The 16,677-nt window shown below is 38.5% G+C and overlaps 1 pseudogene; it reads left to right on the top strand.

Moving 5' to 3' along the window:
• Positions 1-16,384, top strand: part of LOC144238832 (peroxiredoxin-1-like) — a 46,606-nt pseudogene extending 30,222 nt beyond the window's left edge.
• Positions 16,385-16,677: the final 293 nt, after the last annotated feature.

Here is a 16,677-nt window from a genome sequence, read left to right as displayed (position 1 = left end):
GCTGTGAAGAAAACATACAGCAACTGCATTAAAACTATGCCTTCCAAGTTGATATGTGGATTTGTATCAAAACCTCATATAAAAAAATATGACCCATTTTTCACTACAATGCTTGAAAAGTTTTAGACACCATATAAAGTATGTAATTTATTTTTAAGTTGTAAATTATAAAAGCCTCCTGTAACACCTACAGCAATAATCTACACTTGCCTAATAAAGCAGTTAAGAGGGATAGTGAGTTCTAATAGGTTATGAATGAAGTTTAAGAAACACATTTTTATAAGCCTTATTTAGAAGGCTACCTACATTATTTTTATGTTTAACATGATCTTTCTGATCAATTTTGAGGAAACACAAATGTAACTCCCTGTGTTATTTTAAAATTTAGCAAGTGTGTATACATATGTGTATCTTTTGGTTGTTATTGACTTGAATTGGTTACAGTTATATCTCCTCGAAATAATATATTTTACTTTAACCCAAGAACATCTTTTCTAACTACATTCTAGAAATATTAGAAAACAAAATTGGTATTTTGGATGAATTGTAAGCTATCTAGTATCTTTGACTCAAGATGTTTAGTTACCTTAAGATCCACATAACCCATGCCATCAAGCAGGCAAACATCTATACTATGTTTTCTCACCAGTGTAGACTTTACTATTAATACCTCAGATCCATTGAGGCATTCCAATATCATAAACACATAATCCTCATATGGTGAACAGTAAAAACAGATGCTCTTCTGCATTCAGGGAATGGTTGATAATAGAAAAATAGGAACCAATACAGGGAAAGTGTGTTCTTGTTTCCCAGAGTAAAGGTGGCAATTTAATAGAAAAACAAGACTTCTGGCCCAAAACAATGAAACATCCTATTGGAAATAAATAGCCCCTTTATTCATGTCAGAACACAGTTTCAAAAGAACAAGCTATGTCATAATTAATACACAGACAGCATGACTATCTCAGTAGTCAGTACAGACAGGAGCCACACAGGGTGAGTTCCATGGTAGAAGAGCAGCAGCCATGGAAAGTCAGTGGTTGCTCAAGGTCTAGAGGCGGAAGCAGTGCAGGAGAGCAAACGTGATAGAAAGGCAGCCCAGTGTTTCTTAATGCAAAGAAAATTTTAAAAAACTACATCGTAAATATGGTGTTCACAGAGAAGTGAGGGGAATAGAGTAAGCATCAAGGGTTAATAGTCATCAAATCTTACCCCAGTCCTAGAGGACAGAGACTTGGATTTAATGCCTATCTCCACCACCCATGCATGCTCTCAGATTACTTAGTTAGACAGCCTCAGTTTTCTCGCCTGTAGTCTAAGGTGAAAAATAATCAAAGAAATGATAAAATCATTTACTTTAGGGGTGCCATAAGTTTAAAAAGAGATAACAACCCAAAGGCAGCTATTAGCATTATTAATATAGCAGGAAACCATTGAGTCCCTTGTAGCATAATAAGAAATATGATACAAGAAATACAGAAAGCGGACAAAACATTGACTTAGCCACCCCTAAGTGGTAGTCGTAGCCATGTGGTAGTGGTTGAGAGCATGGACTTAGGAACCAAACTGCCTGACATTCTTACTTACCAGGGAACCTATGGCAAAGTCCTTAATCTCTGTGCCTCTGTTGTCTCATCTGTAGACTAAGAACTATAAAACAACAACAACAGGAACAACTACAACAACAAAATAGAATTATCATGGGGGTAGAGTAATTTGGTCTTAAAGCTTTTAGAATAGTGCCAGTCAGCATTTATTGTCTTGAATGAATAAGTAAAGGGTATCTGTGCCTTCAAGAAAAGAAATTGGTGATCAAAATTAATGAATATGTTCTTAATTGTTATTCTTATTTAGCCTACTTCATGAATTTATTTTTAAAGATTTGACACAGTGTGATTTATTTATTTTTAGTATCTTTTCCATTATTTTTGGTAGAACTAGGACCATAATTTGTTTCTCCTAAATATACCAGTCTATTTCACTAGCATATAACATAAGACCTTTTTTCAAAAAAAAAAAAAATTAAGTAATTTAAGTAATCTCTGCACTCAGCATGGGGCCTGAACTCACAACCCTGAGCTCAAGAATTGCATGCTCTTCCAGTGGACCCAGCCAGGCACTCCGGCCTCTTTTTATTTTTTAATTTTTGAATTACTATAAATATTTAAGGCAAACCAATAGTTTTTCATTTCCAAAAGTTCCTCTTACTGTCAAACTGCAGTCTATCAACCCATTGGTGTTTGGTACATCACTTAGAAGACCCCAACAAGTTCTTAAATAGAATACAATAATAGAAAGTATCAGAGTGTGTCACAAGTAGTAGGGGCATGAGTCCATAAATCTTTTTTTTTTTCAGTTGCATAGGTGTATTTATATAGATACAGGAATTTGTGTTCTGGTTCATTATGTAAACTGTTTCTTACTATACTGGCTTCATAGAATGAATTTGGAAGTTTTCCTTCCTCTTCTATTTTTTTGGGAAAAGTTTGAGAATAGGAATTACTTTTCTTCAAATATTTGGTAGAATTCACTTCTGAAGCCATCTAGCACTGGACTTTTGTTTTGGGGGGAGTTTTTTGATTACTGATTCTACTTCATTGCTGGTAATCAGCCTATTCAAATATTCTATTTTTTCCAAAACTGATAGCTTATATGTTTCCAGGAATTTATACATTTCTTCCAGGTTGTCCAATTTGTTGGTGTATATGTGGTTCTCACTATAGGTTGAGGGAAGAGCATTCTCTGTAAGAGAGATAATGTCATTGAAAACTTAGCCAAACTGGAATCAGTTTACCAAAGTGATTACCATATGACTCAGTAGGAATGAACCCCTCAGGTGCAGTTTTTAACAAAGGAAACCTGAGAGGAGAGAAAATTATGAAGCATGGGTGCTCCCCAGGAAAGTGGGAGGGAGACTGCAATGGGCAACATGGAACAAGCATGTGGCAGCATAGAGAGCTGAGATGAATTGAGAAAGCTAATGGTCCCAGAGAGAAATACTGATTGGAAGGAATAATACATTTCAACTTTGTTTTTACAGCTTTGTCCAAGGATCCTTCCTCCATGCCTACCTCTCTACATCTAGATATAAAACCAAGATATTAATTCTTGCCCTTTCCTACCTCATAGGTATACCAGTGGACACAGCAACTATGGATATACTTTGAAATCAAAATAAATCATTGTGATGGGAGTTACCTTCAGCCCACCAAGAGCCAGAGATTATGATCAATTGACCTCCCACTCCCTAACACTTTCTACAATACATCATTGAGATTATCACAATGCCGGTTTTATAGAAAGCCTTGTCATCTATTCATCTATCCTAAGAATTTACCACAGTAAATAGCAGGTCATAGCAGGTCATCAATGTGTGCTTTTCACTTTTCTCTCCTCCATGATACACTCTTTTCCCTTCTTACCCTTTAAATTCCATGACCAATCATTACAATCACATTTTTAAAAAAATCCTATATATGCTTTCTGGAATCCCTGCAACTAATGTGACTGGAAAAGATACACAGCATATAAACTAGTCTTATATTAAGTCATGAGCATGAATCTCAGGTAGGTTCATAGTGCTGCCTAGCAATCATGTTGCATTTGCCTAGTCAGTTTGCTCTCTGGCTCACCTGCAGAAGTATTTCGTACCTTGTCCTTCCTTCTCACACTTCATGTACTTTTTATCATACTTGGTCTTAGCTGACCTTGCTTCTTAGTTCATTGAGAGAACTGAAGCAATCACAGGAGAATATCCACAACTTTCTGTCCCCATGCAACCCCTCCCATCTTGGGCTCTTGATCCTATCTCACTTCCCCATTCAGAAACATGCCTTGAGCAATGCCTTTCCTTTTTCTCCTATCATCAAATTCTCTCTCTCTAGTGGACCACTTGTATAAGCAATTAAACATACTTTTTCTCCCTTTAGAAAAACAAACAAAAACTCTCTCTTGGACCCATGTTCTCCTAACAAATGTTTCTTCTATCATTTCTCCTTTAGCAAAACTGTTCAATAAATCGTCTACACTCGAATTCTTGTCTTTCCATTCATATTTTTAATGTTTATTTATTTATTTTTGAGAGAGATTGGAGACAGAGAATCCCAAGCAGGCCTCAGACTGTCAGTTCAGAGCCCGATGCAGGGCTTAAACCGAGATCATGATAACCTGAGTGGAAATCAAGAGTCAGAGGTTTAACCAACTGAGCCACCCAGGCACCCCTTCATACATCTTTAATCATGACTCAAGAGACTTTTATCTCTACCATTCTAATGAATCTGTTCCCCTCATGGCCACCAGTGACCTCCATTTTGCTAAGTCAAACCAATTTTCTGTCTTTATCTTACTGGGCCCACCAGCAGCGTTAATACAGTTGACCACACACACTCCTTTCCTTGGCTTTCAAGTCACTTGTTTTTTGTCTAACCTCAACTACTGCTTTTTCTCACTCTCCAGTTCATTCCTTCTCTTCTTCCCAACCTCTTAATATTAGAGTCTACTGGACCCAGTCCTTGGTCTTCTCTATTTACCACTCTTTTATAATCTCATCCAGCTTTACTGCCTTTAAATATCTTCTATTCATGCTAAAAACTCACAATTTGTATCTCCATTCTAGATTTAATTCTAAACTCCAGACTCACATATTCAGCTGTCACTTGACATTTCCACTTGGATGTCAACCACACGTCTTAAACTTAACATATAATCTGATGTCATGTCCAGACTTGATGTTCCCAAAGCCACCTCATTTTCAGTAAACTGAACTCAAGCTTTCCCATTGTTCAAGCCAAAATTTCCTAATCATTGTTGATACCTCTCCTTCTTTCACATCTTATGATTATCTGATCAGGCAAATCTATAGGCTCTACCTGCAAAAACCCACAAAATACAATAATTTTTTTACCACCTTCACTGCTAGTGACCTAGTCCAAGACCCCCATGACTCTCACCTGATTTTTTTCAATATCTTGTAACTTGTCTACTGTTTCCCACATTGACCCTCCATAGTTTATTCTCAGTAGGGTAGCAGGAAGAATTATTTTAAAGTGTTAGATTATATTACTCATCTGCTCAAAACCCTCCACAATGCCCTATCCATGCATCAATTTTACTCATATTAAAGTTGAAGTCCTTACAATGACCTACAACAGTCTACATAATACCATGCCTTCCATTGTCTCTCATCCTTTCAGTGTTTCTATTCAGCTACACAGACCCTCCTTCCAATCTTGCTGTTATTTAAACATGCCAAGTGCTTTAATTCCATCGTCTTGCAAGGGGTATTCTTTCTGCCTGGAATATACTTCTCCCAGCTACCCCCATGGCTCATTCTCTAAATCCCTTGATGTTTGTTCAAATATCACTTTTTCTATGATAGGCAAGATTGTAAGAAGTCCCCAAGACTTCTGCCCCCTGGAATACACACACTGTATAATTCCCTTCCCTTGAGTGTGGGTGGATTTGTGAATATAATAGAATATCGCTCATAATTAAGGGTTTAAGCAGTTGCTGTCAGTTAATCAAGAGTTGTTATTCAGATTTTGTTAGGTGGGCCTGTCCTAACAAGCCTTTTAAAGAAATTGAAGTGTCAAATAGACACTGTAGCTGGCCTCAAGGAAGCCACAAGCCACTGTGTTGTGAATAACTGCCCATCATGGTCACATGCCAATAAAATCCAGGTGGCTTCAAGGAGTTGAGAGTGACTTCAGTCAAGAGCTAGCAATAAAACAGAAACTTCGGTCCTACACCCACCAGGAACCGCATTCTCCCAACAACCTGAATGATTTTGGAAGATGGCCCTGAGTTGTAGATGAGGACCATGAGAATCAGAACACAGTTAACACCTTAATTTTAGCCTTGTGAAGCTATGAGCAAAGGAGCCAGGTAGCTTGTGCCTGAACTCTTGACCTGGCCCACAGAAAACATAAAGTAATAAATTTGTGTTGTTTTAAGTCACTAAGTTTGTGGTAATTTTTTGACAGCAATAGAAATCTAGTACAATCACTGGCTTCTCCTGGCTAACCTACCGAAAATTCTAATCACTCTCTTTTACACTCCTTATGCCCTCTATTCTCCACTACTTTTCATGACATTGATTTGTTTTCATTATTGCCTCTCAAACGGAATGTAAGCTCCACAAAAGCAAAGTTGTTTAACTGTTTTATTCACCGTTTCTTCAACTACAGTTCTTGGCTCATAGTTCAATAAATATGTGTTGAAAGAATGACTACAATTGTTAGATACATGAACAAAAAGACATAATAGTATTTAACCCAGAAAAATCAAATTAATAACTCATTTATTTACTTTATGAGAATATGTCCCAAACGTTAGCTAAATTTGAAGTTTAGTTAATACAACATGTTAGTATTTAACTTACCTCTGGATGTGTAAATATTATTTTTATTATAATACTATTTTATTATTTAAAACTTTTAAATTCATAAAGTTGAATACTAAAAGCAATAATGCAAAAGACAAATGTTTATTTGGGGCTTACTATTTCCCTATTATTTGTATAAGTATCTTCTCTATAAGTTTAAAATATTTTATCCTCATAAAAACATCATGAGACAGTTACCATTATTATTCTCATTTTACACTTAGTAAAACTAAAGTATGGAGAGGTTCAATCATTTATCCAAGGTCAGCTACCTAGAAAGTGATGAAATCAGATTCAAAATCTGGCAGTGTAATTTTAGAGCTTGAGTTTTTTTAGCCACCATGCATTTAAAGTTTGAGTTTTAAAGCTCATTATGTGCTGAACATCTGAATAAACATAACGTTTATATTTTTCTACAAAAAGTATAAATAAATTGTATAAGTATAAATATACACTTATATAAGTATAAAATTATAAATAAACTGGAAAAAAACAATTAAAATTTGCAAAACATATTTGAGCCAGATGACAAAGGGTTAATAACTTTCATACAAAAGCCTTAAAAGTTAATAATGAAGGCACTATATTGTAATAAAAAAGACAAAACAGCACAAAAACAGACAAAAGACAAAGATAAACCACAGAAGAAGCAAAAAAAGTGAATAATGCTTGAAAAAATTTATTCAACCTTGCTGGTAGATTAAAAAATAGGCATTAAAACAAGTTTTAAATATTATTTTTTTCCTCTTAAACTGGCAAAAGTTCACATTTAAAAATGGTTCAGTAAGATAGACACTTTCATAGATTGCCAGTATAAGATACATTAGTGGAACCCTAATGAAATATAATTGAATAATATGTGGCAACTGTCTTTTAAAAACTCATACTGTGATACCCAAAATATTAAGACCCTAAGAAAGATCTATTAAAAAGAAATAATCAGAATTGTAGAAATATCTCAAGTCACTTTGATGATGAATAATTAGAAACAACCTAAATGTGAATCAATGGTTATACTATTCACTGTCAATCCATAAATTAATATAAACATGTTAATCCAGGGGCGCCGGGGTGGCTTAGTCGGTTAAGCATCGGACTTTCGCTTAGGTCATGATCTCAAGGTTCGTGGGTTCGAGCCCCGCGTCGGGCTCTGTGCTGACTGCCAGCTCAGAGCCTGGAGCCTATTTCAGAGTCTGTATCTCCCCCTCTCTCTGACCCTCCCCTGCTCACGCTGTCTCTCTCTCTCTCCTAGAAATAAATAAAAATATTTAAAAAATAAAATAAATAAATAAACATGTTAATCTATAAGTTGCAGTGGTTTTCAAAAATCAAAATAGTGATGGGTAAACGCTCATGGTATAACACTGAATGAAAAAGTGAGAACACAAAACATATTCACAGGATGATCCCAATTATTTAAATTGTACCATATAGCATTGTACCTATTGTATCTTTTCCTATTATACAGGAAAAGTCCTGATTTCTAAAAATTATGTAAAATGGTAACTGAAGTCAACTCCGGGTTTGTTTCAGTACGTAATTTACATTTATATTCTTCTTTATAATATACTGGGAAACTGTACAGTGAGTCTGTGTTAAGCTAAAATCAGAAGGAAGCAAAACTTTTAAATTTTATAGGATAACGTACTTACAAACATACAATTCTAACTCACATGCAAGGACGGAAGTGACTTTAGATTATTACCAGCTGCTCCAGTCCACAAGTTGCAGATAATGGCATGTCTGTCTAGTAGACCATACCATAAACCCATAATAAAAAGACTAGGCAGTTCAACTCGGAAAAATCCTCCAATGGAAGGATGAATCTTCCCACCCAACAATCCAGAATCAGTTTTATATTATGAAGCTTTTTTCCAAAACATGGACTATTTTTTTCTTTTAATACAAACATATTACTTTGAAGCCCAGAGATTTCTCAGAATTCCTATTAAGAATTAAAGATTTGGGGACACCTGGGTGGCTCAGTGGGTTATGCACCCAGCTCTTGATTTTGACTCAGGTCATGATCTCACAGTTCATGGGATTGGCCTCAGTCGGGCTCCATGCTCACAGCTTGGGATCCTCTCTCCCTCTCCCTCTACCCCTCACCCAGTTCATGCTCACTCTTTTTCTGTCTCAAAACAAATAAGATTTTAAAAAAGAAGAATTTAAGATTTTCCAGCAATTAATTTTTAGATGTCTGAGAACATACTAAAATGTATAATTGTCATATTATAAAGATTTTTTGATATCATAGTTTTTGGTTGTTCATAATGCTGTAGTGCATGTGCATTTTTACTAGATGTGTCTTCCCAAGAAGCTATATCATCATTATACCTGAGTCCATCTCAAAGCAGATAAAGAAATACCACATGGCACACGATTATGAAATGTATATATTTCAACATCTATGAAGTGTGGATGCACATCACAATTTTTAAAAATTTTTTAAATGTTTTTATTTATTTCTGAGAGAGTGATAGCATGAGCGGGGGAGGGTCAGAGAGAGAGGGAGACACAGAATCTGAAACAGGCTCCAGGCTCTGAGCTAGCTGTCAGCACAGAGCCCGACGCGGGGTTCAAACCTACGAACTGTGAGATCATGACCTGAGCCGAAGTCGGATGCTTAACCGACTGAGCCACCCAGGCGCCCCACACATCACAATTTATGGTATGTCACAGATAATTTGCACTTGTTTATCTATCTTTATGATCTATGAAACAATGGTGCAATTACAATGGACAATATATTCAATCCAATTAAACAAACTAACCCCTCACCTCTTCCATTGGATCACTCTGAATTAATAATGTAAAGCCCTGATTACCTAAACACCAAACTGCGAAACCCTCTAAGATTTAAGAACACCTTCTAAGTTCAGAGCACTTCTTGCAAAAATAATAAACTACCTAACTTGACCAAAAAGAATTGGTTTCTAGTGCAAAGAACAAGGAGGACATACACCAATGGGTTGTTTCATCGAATCTGTGCAAGGAAAGTACCCATGCAGCTATATAAACATGTTATGTGTCCTTTACAAGTTAGCCATGAATGATATAGAAAGGCTATTGACATCTGTGACAAAAATATTTTGTATTTGTCAGGACCAGCTCTGGCTGAGACTCTGAAACTTGACAGCTAAGTTCCATAAGAAATAAGAGTTTGAAATCATCTTAAATTAATATTCAACTAAGAGAGTTACAAGCTGCTTTTCTGGCAATGAGTTTATACATCTCTGGCAGATGGCTCAGAACCTGGGTGAGGGCTATGGCGTTATTCCTGAGGAAGGATGGGCAACTTGTTGCAACCCTGGGTTCCTGATAACACCCTCGGGACACAGCAACCAACACACCATTTCTTAAAAATTATATTTGTAATTAGGGGCACCTGGGTGGCTCAGTTGGTTCAGCGTCTGACTTTGGCTCAGATCATGACCTCGTGATCCACAAAGTTCAAGGCCTGTGTGGGCTCTCTGCTATCAGCATGGAGCCCACTTCAGATCCTTCCTCCCCTCTCTCTCTGACCCTTCCCCACTTGTGCACACGCATTCTTTCTCTCAAAAATGAATATTTAAGTTGTATGTATAATTAATGCCAATAGTACCTTGCTATTTTGTTTTTGTTTCGTTTTGTTTCCAAACAAATTATGTTTCAACTGGGACAAACACTTATTTCAAACAGACCTGGTGGAGAAGAGAAGACCAGGGGATTATACTTGCTTCCTGGTGATTGATAGTTCTGCTCTATAGGAAAGGAAAAACGTATTCCATTTGGCCATTGGTATCTATTAGAGCTAATTTGTGGGAAAAAATAAGAGACATAGAAAGAAAATGTAATAAAAACAAAGGGAAAAGAAAGACTGTAACGGAGCCCATCATCAAGGGCAGCAATAGCAGAGGCTTCCGTGACAGCTATTACAGGGGGTGACAAGGTGGCAATCACCAGACATGTTAACAGGAGAGAAGACCGTAATGGAATCAAATGAAGAAACATCTTTGTGGCTGAGATTCATACACTCATCTGTATACTATACTCACAGTAAATTTATGAATGAGTGAATGAAAAATACTGAATACTTGTAGCATACACAGACCCTATCTAACCTCTGATTATGCCTCTCTTAATCTTAATACCAGCATCCTTAAATACATGGAGTCATGACGGTACATTTATGATAGGAAAGAGATATGGTGATACTATATTTCCTAAAAGAGCGTTTTGCTTATTAATTTGTTCAATGTTTCTTTTTCCCAGCTAAGAAGCAAGCTCAATAAACACAGAGCATTGTTTGGTTTGGTTTGGTTTGGTTTTTCGGAGGTGCTATTTCCCCTCCTTTTCCAATGCTGTATTCTCAGCACCAAGAATATTGCCTGGCATATATCATGATATACATAGTGGATGATAGATGTTTGTTGAATAAATGAGAAAGTGTACCTGTTATTTAGGAGCCTCATAAAATTCATTGTATCCTTATAACATTCAAAATAAAATGTTTAATTTTCCTTAAGACTGCAAGTAAATACAGCAAGTTCAGAAATTTATGGCCTAGTCTTATGTCAGCTGAAGGGTATTTCAGCTTGATAATTAAACAGAAGGTTTATACTTTCAACAAGTCCTACCAAATACTCCAGCACAAATGCTTAAAGTCAGATATACTCCTTCACAGCCCATGAGCAAGCTCATAGGACGTGAGAGCATGGGATATAAGTGGACACAGAGGGTCCTGGGTTCTATTTTTCAGTGCTACAAAAGTCATATATAATGTAGTTAATAAGGCTCCCATACCTCCTTTGCAGCCAAGGATGCAGAGTTAGCATCGACGCAGAAGGCTAGCTAGGTCTTGTGGCTGAGTGCCAGTAGAGGGCAGCAGAGAGCTACTTGAGAGAAAATACATTCAAGAGGAAGATTTAACAGCTCCCAGCTGAGAGTAAGGTCCTTAGCCATATGGACAGGGCGCGACTGAAGAGGCAACCCACTTGGAAAACCCGACCACAGGGTAGCCAGCAAAGTAAAGTTCCCAAATACGTTAACACATGAAGCCAAGAAGCAAGGGAGATGGGCAGGAAACAATGCCAGCATACTCAGGATAATCTGGACTCCAATTAAGCACAAGTCCCAGGAGCCATTGATTCAGAGAGTGATCTCTCTCCAGAGCTGCTGAAACAGATGATGTCTTGCATTCATTCTAACTCCAAAATCTTGGATCCCCCAGATCATTAACAAGAATGTTTTAAGTATCATATTTTTGGAAAGACGACCTCTCCTGTAGAAAATATAAATACTATATTAAGAATATAACATTGTTAGCATTAAGAGGATAAAATCGTACATGAATGAAGGAAGAGTAGCAAGCACAGACTCTCTTGTTACAAGCAGTCCCTAGGATCCTCCAAAAGCTGAAACTTCTCAAATATGTGGGGTGGAAACTTCACAAGGCCCTACAAACAGCAGCAGGTTCAGTCAGTTACCCCAGTCTCACTGTGAAGGCCCCCACGCTAAGGACAACCAGGAGTGACATGCACCCTATCCAAGGCCAGGATTCATGTTCGTTTTCTGTGTCTTCCTAGTGGTGTGAGCTTAGGTCACCTAGGTGGCCTCTCTAGGTCAGTTTCCTCACTTTTATTTTATTTATTTGTTTCTTAATTTGAGAGAGAGTGTGTGCAAGGGGGGAGGGAGGGGCAAAGGGGGGGAATGGACGGAGGGAGGGAGAGAGAGAGAGAGACAGAGAGAAGATAAAATAGTTTCCATGCTTAGTGGGAGCCTGACGCGGGGCTCGATCCCTCGACCCTAGAATCATGACCTGAGCTGAAACCAAGAGTTGGCCGCTTAACCGATTAAGCCACCCAGGCTCTCCAGTTTCCTCACTTCTAAAACAAAATAATATGTCTCTACTGAGTCTAAAAGGAATTCACAGAAGAAAGCATGCCTTGTTAATTTTATACAAATAACGCAATATTTTATCACCAGTCTGAGTAATAGGAAGAACAGGAAGATACCTAAAGAACAACAGAAAAGCATCTAAAAAGTAAACCTTTGGGAGACTCAGAATTTTAGTTGTAATGAACCTTGTTCTTTCTATCAATCCACGTCAGGAGAGTCCTAATTCTTCTTGTATATGCATTCCTCCTCATTGGGACTCACGTTAAATGATGAGTGTGTTTGCATTATGGAGTAATATTTGCCTCCTGCTAACAGTCTTCTTCTTGCTAAATGTGTATAATGATGTTCTAAGCCAGATAAAAGTGAGAGATATTTTACTGCCACCTCCTGAAGGAATTTATTCATAGGGCCACAGAAGCAGGGAGGAAATGTGGGCTGTTTGCAGCCAGAATACTTTGGCTCTGGTCCTCCTTCCCCCCAAAAATTAATAGTAATAATAATCATTAATCTAAGGATATGGGAACATGTTAGGCAAACTCAAATACAGCTGCCTCAGCTTTGTGTTCAGTTTAGTCCCATTCCTATGCTGTGATTTTTCTGGATGGACAGCCAGAGAGAGCTGAGTGCATGCCAATGCCTGAGTGAATGTTAACTGGAAAATCTAAGAGTTTTGCAATTTTGTTTTAATTTCTTAAAGTTTATTTATTTGGAGAGAGAGAGAGAGAGAGAAAGAGAGCAGGGGAGGGGCAGAGAGAGAAGGAGAGAGAATCCCAAGCAGGCTCCGTGCTGTCAGCCTGATGAGGGGCTCGAACTCGTGAACCATGAGATCACGACCTGAGCTGAAACCAAGAATCGGACATTTAACCGACTGAGCCACGCAAGTGCCCCAATTTGTGTTATTTTTTAAATCAAACAAAGGGGAAGATGGGAGGGACATGATGAAGAAGGTTCATCCTTTCTTTTATTTCTTATTTCTGATAAGATACCTAACTGGAAAAATCAGAATTGACATTGAAGTGTCACCAATGACAACAGAGCCGCCAACAGAGTCTTCCCAAATGAGGATTCATGATTTATTTACTTATAGCTCTTTTGAGCTATAAGGGACAATGGAGAGTTCAACTTTCTCATATTGTATGGGAGGAAACTAAGGTCAAGAGAAGCTGTGTGACCAGCTCAGATTCTCCAAGGTGTTAACAACAAGTCGACTTATCTTGTTAGTTTAAAATACTACGTGGCTAAAACAGCTAAAATGCCACTCAATGACCAAACTCCATAGTAAAGGCACAGAAAGTGTTGTTCAATAATAAATTGGAATTAAAAAACTGGCTTCCTTTAAAGTTACAAAACATGGATCCCTATATTCCAGTAGTCATCAGCTGCTTTGCTAATAGGAAATTAAACACACTTATGCTTCAGTGAGTACATGCACAAACTACGCCCACACACATGGCCAATTTATAAAGTGATCGGGAATGAGATGAATTCTTCTGTTACCTCTGTCTAAATTGCTAAATGCCAAGCAAATGCTAAAATTGTTTTTCTGAAAAGTCTTGGGCCATTACTAAGTCTCTACCCTTGTTAAGACCTCACCAGTGCCCAGATATTCCATTTAATCTTTGCTATAAAAAGAGGAGATGGTTTCCATCTGGAAATGGGACTCGGATTTCTCTGAACTTCAAAATATCTTGAGCAAAGACGATATAGGCAGAGCATGTATGTGATAACTTAAAGGAGAGGTTATTTTTAATTTGTTTCCTGATATTGACAAGACAGCAATCTCAAATCAACTAAGTGATGGGTCTAGACCAAAAGAAATCCCGGGAATTTCTTCCTTTTTCCAATTTTACTAAGTTTGCATTAATACATTTGAATATAATTTGGAAAGTTGGTTAAATAAAGTACAATCTACAAAATTATTTTTAGAACTAGTCTCCTGACATGGAATTTAAAACATCAGAAGAATATTCTTGCAAATTGCAATTGTCCTGTGTGCAGACACTTGAGGTAAACATCTTTTCCTTTATCTATATAAACTCAGTAAAACATCCTTTGATATCAAGAGAGTAGTGTTTTCCAGACAATCAAGATTAATTAGAAAAACCACAGCGTCTCTTTCCTGTGAAAACCCATAGCTAAGTAAACGATGTCACACCTTCATCACTACTATTGAGTATTACGGTCACTAGATGTCGCTGCTGTCGTTTGAATCAGATTTTCTTCCAGCTTTCCAAAAAAAAAAAAAATCTTGCGATTTTGGGAATTGTTTTTATTGTTGATATTTTGGTAAGTGGATGCTATTTTATATATTAACGAATGCAGATCACTTATTTCTCAGATGAAGGGGGAAAGAACTAGAAAGCTGAAGTAACTTGCCGAAGGATCTACAGGAAGAGACTAGTAGAGCCAGAGTTGTAAAACTCTGCTCTCATGTCTATACTTCATAGGCTTTTAAAAAGCAAAAATGTTCCCAATGGAAGCCATAAAAACAATTATCTTTTTAAACCAAAACCCACTGAATAATACTTACTACATACAAAGTTAGTTTTGTTTTATTTTCTCCCCGATGGCCTTCTCCTTGGAAACGGGATACATATGAATCGTGAGAACACATGATTTTCCCAGGCCAGACTTTAAAAGAGTAGGAGAACATGACAAAAGCCATCATCTAGGCTCAGGTGATTCTTTCCTTCAGAGAGTCTCCTCCATAAAGTTATTAAAACTAGACAAACATCCACGACACACAAACAATCCTCTGCGGAGAGCATCTCCAACCCAGCTTTCCAGCCATCAGACAAGAAAACCAGTAGAGTTTTCTTCAGAAGGCTAGAGCTAAGAAGGATACAGAGGCAGCTGTGAAAGCGGCTCAGGACTGCTTTCACAGACTGACGTGAGGAGGGAGAAAGGAAAGGATGAAGGCAAGTGAACGGACAGAGGCAGCCAAGTGCCATGGCTGCAGCTTCCATTTATTCCTGCTCCTAAGGGAAAACCAAAAATTCACAACCCCCTGGGTGGGTTGACAGGCAGGAGATAGAGGAGAGGGCTCTCACACACTCGCTCAAACTTGCTGGACCCCCTTTTGGAGCCCCCAGAGGGGGAGGGAGGAATGGACATGCCCTGAAAAGAAAAGAAAAAGGAGCCAGCACCGCCACCAGCCTTGGGAAAATCTCCACAGATGAGCATTTTTGTGCGTTAAGTGGCCCGCATTAGCAGCCTAAACACGTAGGGGAAGGCTAACATCGCCTGTTAATATGATGCGGGAGAGCAATGATAGACCTGGCATTTGAGAGGGGAAGCACCAGTTTTTACCAAAAACAAAATGAAACATTTCTGAGGGGTTCAGTTATTAGGGCTTGGCTGGAGTGAGTTTGGGGGCGAGTCTCATTCCCTGGGGGGAGGCGTCAACTGGTCATCAGTTTTGGAGGCTGGTTATTTATACATGACACACACGCGCGCACACACTTGTTTCAACTACCTTTTTTAAAAAAAGAATAATTCCGGCACTATGAAAAAGGCTTCTTAGTCCAAGGTTCTGAGGTCACCTCTGGGAGAGGGGAAAGGAAGAGTCAGCCCCGGGATGTCTCCTTTAAACTCCAGCGTTGGGACTGAGAACAGACGAGGCGGTTCTGAAACTCTGCATAAAAATGGATACCTACGCCCGTTTCAAGCCGCCTCTTTTCTCTTACACCCAGAGAGACAGGGATAGGGATACGGACAGGAATACGGATAGGGATAAGGGATGGGGGGTGGCGAGAAAGAAGCCGGAAGGAAAAGGTGAGAGAAATTGAGAAAAGAAAGGGAGAAAAAGAGGGAAGGGGAAACTGATGAAATTAAACCCAATTGAATTCCAATTAACTATGGGTTTTCTTTCTCCCCCAAAACGAATTAACCTTGCTTGTTCCTTCCCTGCCTTTCTAGCAAACTTTCAGCTTGAACGGTGTTCTAGATACATTAAAGCCAAACAAAACAAAACTTTGGACGGGTTGGGGGGTGGAAACGCCTGAAAGCCGGCACGCCAATGTTAACAGCTTGCTCGGGGATCAACCAGTCGCGGAGCGCACGGATCACCCTCGTTACCTTTCNTCTGCGCAAGAAGCCGATAGGATCCACCAAGACTAAACCATGGAAAGGCCCCTAGTCCCTGTGGGCCCAGCCTCAAATTTACCCCGCACACTGTGGAAGTTTCTTGAAACTCCGGGACTCAGTGTAAAGACCTGGGGTTTCTCCTCGGCTGCTCTCCCAGGCCACAGGGGTCACCCCTCCAAACCTAGCCTCCCCTCTAATGCCTTTACCTCAGTACATCAAGCAACCCGTATGGAAAATCAAAGAACCCGTTGGGCTCGAAGACCTGATTAGAGAGGACCGGGATCCCAGATCTTCGTGTTTGGGGGTGGAGGTGAGCGTGCACTGAG

This window comes from Crocuta crocuta, unplaced genomic scaffold (genome assembly GCF_008692635.1).
Source record: "Crocuta crocuta isolate KB4526 unplaced genomic scaffold, BGI_CrCroc_1.0 scaffold116, whole genome shotgun sequence".
Lineage (NCBI taxonomy): Eukaryota > Metazoa > Chordata > Mammalia > Carnivora > Hyaenidae > Crocuta > Crocuta crocuta.
The sequence above is the reverse complement of the archived record's forward strand: the minus strand, read 5'-3'. Positions and strand labels throughout refer to the sequence as shown.